This window comes from Pinus tabuliformis, chromosome J, assembly GCF_031772625.1.
Source record: "Pinus tabuliformis cultivar Carrire ecotype Pingquan chromosome J, CPIR1, whole genome shotgun sequence".
Taxonomy (NCBI): Eukaryota; Viridiplantae; Streptophyta; class Pinopsida; order Pinales; family Pinaceae; genus Pinus; species Pinus tabuliformis.
In genome coordinates this window covers 1,260,712,123-1,260,718,917 of record NC_142295.1, presented here as the reverse complement: position 1 = coordinate 1,260,718,917, position 6,795 = coordinate 1,260,712,123, and the positions used below count along the sequence as shown (strand labels likewise).

General features: G+C 32.3%; 1 pseudogene; it reads right to left on the bottom strand.

Annotated features, from left to right (window-relative positions):
* Window positions 1-4,958: 4,958 nt before the first annotated feature.
* On the bottom strand, window positions 4,959-6,578 carry LOC149231813 (very-long-chain aldehyde decarbonylase GL1-5-like; annotated as a pseudogene).
* Between the last annotated feature and the right edge of the window lie 217 nt (window positions 6,579-6,795).

Genomic DNA, 6,795 nt, shown 5'->3' with positions numbered 1-6,795 from the left:
GTCACATTCCTCATGGGTTATTTTGGATTGCGACATTCCTCACTGGTTATGTTGCATTACAAAATCCATTAAGGATTATTTCAATTTTCACTTTCCTCAATAGTTATGTTACATTGTGACATTCATATTGTTCCTCTTTATGTTAAATTGCTACATCCCTTAATGGTTTTGTTGCACTGTGAAATTCATTAATGGTTATGTTGCATTAAAGTTTCGTTGAGTATGCTTGGCCATGGTTGAATACTGATAATAATATTTTATAATTGTTAACTAAAATAAACTATATAGACATGATTTTGCAATGGTTGACTATTTCTCACAATGTTTGACTATGGTCAACTAAAACTAACCTAATAAAAGATGATCAATTATGTTTAATGATCGTCAAATATATAATCAACCATACATGTTAATTGAAATTAAATATGGTACCAATATTCAGTAAGGAGTATGTCACATTGTTGCATTAAAAGGCTAACCATGTTATTAATGTGCTAATATATGCCTATCAATATTCATTAAGGTTTATATCAAGTTGGTGCATTCCTCATGGGTTTTTTTGTATTGCAACATTCCACAATGGTTATGTCGTACTGGCACATTCATCTTCATAGTATTATGTCAAATCACTACAACCCTCAATGGTTGCATGGCATTTCAATGTTCATAAGGGTTACACTAGATTGTGACATTTATCATTGGTTATGTCAAACTACAACACTTATCTTATAGCGAACTTTATATTAAACTATCACATTCATTATGGTTATGTTGCATTGTGATGTTCATCAAGGGTTATGTCACATTGAGTTTAGTTGAATTTTTTTGGTTATTGCTGACTATAGATGATAACTATTGATTATTGTTAACTATTGTAGACAATGTAGTGTTAAGGTCCTAACCTCCTTAACCCATTAAGTAGATAGATATGTTAGCAAGGAGGAAATCTTTAGTAAATAAGCATAATGTAGTAGTGTGGAATTTTTTTTATAAGAAGTTTTTCTAGCAGGTTTCACCTACTAGAAAGTTCCTTCTCTATAATGTTCCTAGGAGGTACAAAATTGCATATAAATAAGTATACGAAATGTGGTGAGATGTCCTATGCAATTTGTAATAATATATTTGCTTGAATAGAGGTTTCCCCCTTGAAGAAGCAAGTGAACCTTGCTTCCATTGATAAAGGTACACCATTTGTGGTATTCTAATTATTTATTTGGCTATTATAGTTTAAATATATCTCAATTCCCATTATTTACATTCTACATCTTTCAACTCACTAGTAAATAATACCACAAGCATTATTAGAACACTTTCTTGACCACATATGCGAGAGAAATTTTTTAAGCTTGAGATGTAATTCATTGCCTGTAATTAACATAGTGATATATCATTCAATGGATAAAACTATGTTATGGAAAACATACATACTTGAAATACAATAGTTTTCACTTTCATGGAGACCTTGTAACCCCTAATAGCACCCCATTTGAATAGTACCACATTAGGTAATCCCTATGGGGAATTTTACTTCCATATACCCATGGTTATATTGGAAGTCACCTAGGTTTCCTGAAACTAAATTTAGATACACTAATCAATTGTCTTGATACTATAGTTGTACCAAGAAGAATAGTTAAAAAGATTACTCTTTAGTATCTAAGCAATCATGCAGTATGTCTAAGGTTATGGTTGATCCTCCCTATTTAGATCCCTAATAAAATTAATTGAGTGCAACTATTGTATCCGACATGTATATTAAGGAGCTATAACATCTCATGAAGGTCATTAAGCATTCTTGGTAATTCCCTTTGGTCTTTGAAATACACCTCTCACATGCCAAAGTCTCATGAGATACCTATTTTAACATTTCTACATCATTTTGTCCTTGTATGTTTTGAGGAAATTCTAATCTACATTAAAACTTAGCATTCCCATATCACCATTGTGGATCAAGTCTTACAAATACTTTATAATCATAAACTCTTTCTCAATAGGTTTGAGTCTACCTTTATTATATTTGATGTAGAATATTTGGGTCATATTGTTAGTAATGATGGTGTACACATAAACCCAAAGAAAATTGTAGCATGAGGGATTGTTCACATCCTAAGACACTTACAAGTTTACAAATTTTTCTTGGCCTTATTAGTTAATAGAGAAATCTCAAAAAGACATAAGGGAATATATATTTACTCTCCTAATTGTCTTAATTTAAAAAAAAAAAAAAAAAAAAATTCTAGTAGGATTGAAGTTGTAGATTAGGCTTTGCGAGATTTAAAGATTGTTATGTGTACAATTCTGGTACTTACTCTACTTAAATTAACTAAGACTTCTTTTTTGGGATATGATGTATTAGGTAAAGACATCGAAGAAATATACATGCAAGAGTGAAGGCCAATAAGCTTTACAAACAAACTACCCTATGAGAGGTACTTGAGAAAAATCACTTATGAAAAGAAATGATGGAAATAGTTAAAAAGATTACTCTTTAGTATCTAAGATAATCATGCAGTATGTCTAAGGTTATGGTTGATCCTCCCTATTTAGATACCTAATAAAATTAATTGAGTGCAACTATTGTATCCGACATGTATATTAAGGAGCTATAACATCTCATGAAGGTCATTAAGAATTCTTGGTAATTCCCTTTGGCCTTTGAAATACACCTCTCACATGCCAAAGTCTCATGAGCTACCTATTTTAACATTTTCTACTTCATTTTGTCGTTGTATGTTTTGAGGAAATTCTAATCTACATTAAAACTTAGCATTCCCATATCACCATTGTGGATCAAGTCTTACAAATACTTTATAATCATAAACTCTTTCTCAATAGTTTGAGTCTACCTTTATTATATTTGATGTATAATATTTGGGTCATATTGTTAGTAATGATGGTGTACACATAAACCCAAAGAAAATTGTAGCATGAGGGATTGTTCACATCCTAAGACACTTACAAGTTTACAATTTTTTCTTGGCCTTATTAGTTAATAGAGAATCTCAACAAGACATAAGGGAATATATATTTACTCTCCTAATTGTCTTGATTTAAAAAAAAAAAAACATTTCTAGTAGGATTGAAGTTGTACATTAGGCTTTGCGAGATTTAAAGATTGTTATGTGTACAATTATGGTACTTACTCTACTTAACTTAACTAAGACTTCTTTTTTGGGATATGATGTATTAGGTAAAGACATCGAATAAATATCCAGCAAGAGTGAAGGCCAATAAGCTTTACAAACAAACTGCCCTATGAGAGGTAATTGAGAAAAATCACTTATGAAAAGAAATGATGGATGTCTTGCATGCTATGGATATCCAATGTCCATAACTACTTGGGTAATTTTTCTAGATCATAATTAATCATTGTAGCTTTAAATACTTCCTAGAGAAAATGATTTCATCCACAAAGAAAGAGAAATGGATCACCAATATCCAAAGATAATTTATAAGAAGGTTCGGGAGAATGTTGTAATAGATTATTTGTCTTGAAAATATGATAAGGAATGGTCCCTATTTTCACTATCCTTGATTATAGCAAGAATTAGATCCACAAGGATGGTTTGTTGATACAAATATTACCCAACCAATCTAATAACTTCAAATGGCACTCCATGCATCTTATGGGTACACTTGACACAATAAAGAGATTCTCTCTAAAGGGTGATTGCATTTGAGTAGACTTCCACCTTTAAATCAACAATGTTATCTAACACCATTAATCTCCAATAGTAAGTCATGTTTTTCATAAACATATGAACCATATCAAACATTCATTTTGTTTTTGGAAGGAATGGAGAAGAACATCTACACTTTTGTGGCCAATTGTGACTTTTCCACTACATTAGAGAGAAATAGTGAAAACTCTAGACAAACTATAATCTTTAGTTATTCCATAGTGTAAGGATACCCAAATCTAGAAACAAATATTTCATCATTGTTGTAGTTTATCATTGTTCCAAATATGTTATTTTTATACTCTAAAACGACCCTTTAAAGCTTTCACACTCACTTAAGTATTCCCAAATAATATCTTTACACTCCATGGTATGTCACCATCTCTTATAGTGAATCATGAATACACTTTTACTAACAATCTACATCAATAATTTTTTAGGATTTAGGGCAATCAATTGCATCTTAAAATATTTTTGTGGATTTAAGGCAATCACTTGCATCTTAAAATATTTTTGTCTCAAATTTCTTTTTGTCTTAAATTTAAAGTTTTGTTTAAAATAATCTTAAACTATTTTTGAGTTAAATATAAAGTTTCGTCTTAAAATATTTTTGTCTCGAACTTTTTGTCTTAAATTTTATATTTAAGACAATTTGATATTAAATTTTAATGTAAAATAACTAAAATAAAAAGTGACTTTTTAAGACAAAAAAAAAATTGTCTTAAAAAAATGTCTTAAAAGTGCCCTTGGTTAATCATAGTTAACCATCGTCAACCATGACTAATCATGATTGACCATGATTGATTTTCATATAGAGACAATCATTGTCACAATGGGACATTCAACCATGGTTAACCATGATTGATCATTGATAACCATATCTTATTTTATTCATAATAATATAAAAAAAATGGATAAAAATTTACAATTATATAACTTTAAGAAATTCATAGTGTGAAAATATTAAAATTATATAAAAAAACAAAATGGCATATAATAAAAATATTATACCTATACCAAAGCTGCATGTCTTTTAACATATTGCCATTAATGAAATGAAAGTTTACCCCTCACCCCTATTCTTTTCAAATTGACATCCGGCTAATACTTACTATTGACAGTACAGTCATTAAAACTACCTATATAATTGACTGACTACCTATTTAACTGACTGAAATGGTAGTACCAGCAATAAAAACTACTATTTTCTTTAAAAACCAGTCTGAATTATTAAACCTAAATAGGAGCATGTATCACCTGAAAAAGTGTTTCGTGGAATCATCCCCATGTCGCATATGCAATCGATCTAGCCGATTCTTTTCGAGTAATGCTCTTCCAAAGTCGATAAGACCAGCATGACTGCGTGCTTATAGGCCACAACATCCTTATATACCATTTGGAAGAGTATGGCTTTGCGGCAAATGAGGCAAAACCGAAAACGCAAATGAAAAACCGACAGCAGGTTTGTTAAATGCGTTAAGTATACGAAATCAACGCTCTCTTTGCGCCCTGTTTCAATTAAATCATTTGGTCATAAAGGATGAATTCCAGTTATTTTTGTTTTTGTTTTTATTTTACCATTTACGCTGTGTGACAGAGATATATATCAAGCTATTCAACCCTTGTCTTTCCGGTTGACACTGCGTGACAGAGATATTTACCTTCACTTGCAGCCTCGTAGAGAGTATCCGAAGATTCCTCGACTGTTCCATAAAGATAGTCGTAAATTGGCATGAAAAGACTGAAGTTGGTACGCATTGTGAATGATGAAGAGAATGAAACCTGCAAAAACATTTTCCTTTTTAGAATCGAAAGGAAAAAAGGAAAGTGAAGGGGCAACTAATCATCCAACTCTAGAGAAATTTCAAAGACATACTGGACAACCAGCCATCCTTTTTGTATTAGTATATACATAGCCCTTGAATTACTTACGAGGGTGTGTACATGAAGTATTTCAGAAAGGGGAACATCTTAAATGCAAACTGGGAAGAAACTCGAAGTTGCAGTGCCCCATATTGTTCATTAAATCGAACCATAAATGGTAGCCAAACAGAACACCAATGGAATTAGTATTGGTGATAGCTAGAGTTAGTTCAGCCGTGGAAAAGATCGCTGCATACAAAATAGTTCTGCAAATGGATGCACCACAGCTGAACAGAAACGAAGTAACATTTTAGGTATGAAATGTCAAGATAACGCAGGTGAATACAACGTAATGAATGACTTGCTAAGAAATATGGGCGCTTTCTTACATGTAATTTTTCCGTCACAAAAGAAGAGTGGTGATGCGAATGGTACCGGCTATACAGAAAATGATGATGCAGGGCTCTATGTGCCCAGTAATAGGTGAATTCGGCAGGCCCGACGTGAGCCAAACCTGTCACAATAAGACCTTTCGTATTCCACAGAGGAAGATTCGAAGCTCCTGGAATGACGGCATGAGCGAGGAAAAGCAACAGAGCATAGAAAATAATATAATCGTCCCTGAAACACGGTGTCCAATTATTTGAGTTATGATGACGAAAATTTTGGGGTATTTGTGGGGAATTTATAATTCAAATTTGTTATAACATACTTTTAGAGAATTTTTGTCAAATTACAACTGAAAATATGTCCCTAAAAATTAAAACTATGGATTGAGGATTCTCCTAATATTCCCGAATGGAATTCTACGGACATGAACCAGGTCAATCCTGTCCTTATCTTTTGATTTTGATCTCAAACATATTCTTAGAATTCCAAAATAAGCCAGAAATCCAAAACATATAACAGATCAACCTGGGATGAACCTGGGATGAACATACCAGTTCCCTCTCGATCAACCTGCTCAAACTCGATACTTTTGGATTGAATCTGGCGCTTGCTCCTTGCATTCTGATAACGGGAATGCTTATCCATAACTGGTTATGAAGGTATCGAACAGCGATAAAGATAAGAAGAATGAGGCTGAAATTATCTGCCTCTTGCCCTTCTAGTAAATTGGTATGAATAGCTTTGATCACCAATGGTAGCAGGAGGAGGTACTTCAGGCCAAAAAACATCCAATTCCATATGATCAGTCGAAAACCATAAGTTTTGAATTAACTATGATGCAGTCGATAAACTTACCTTGAAG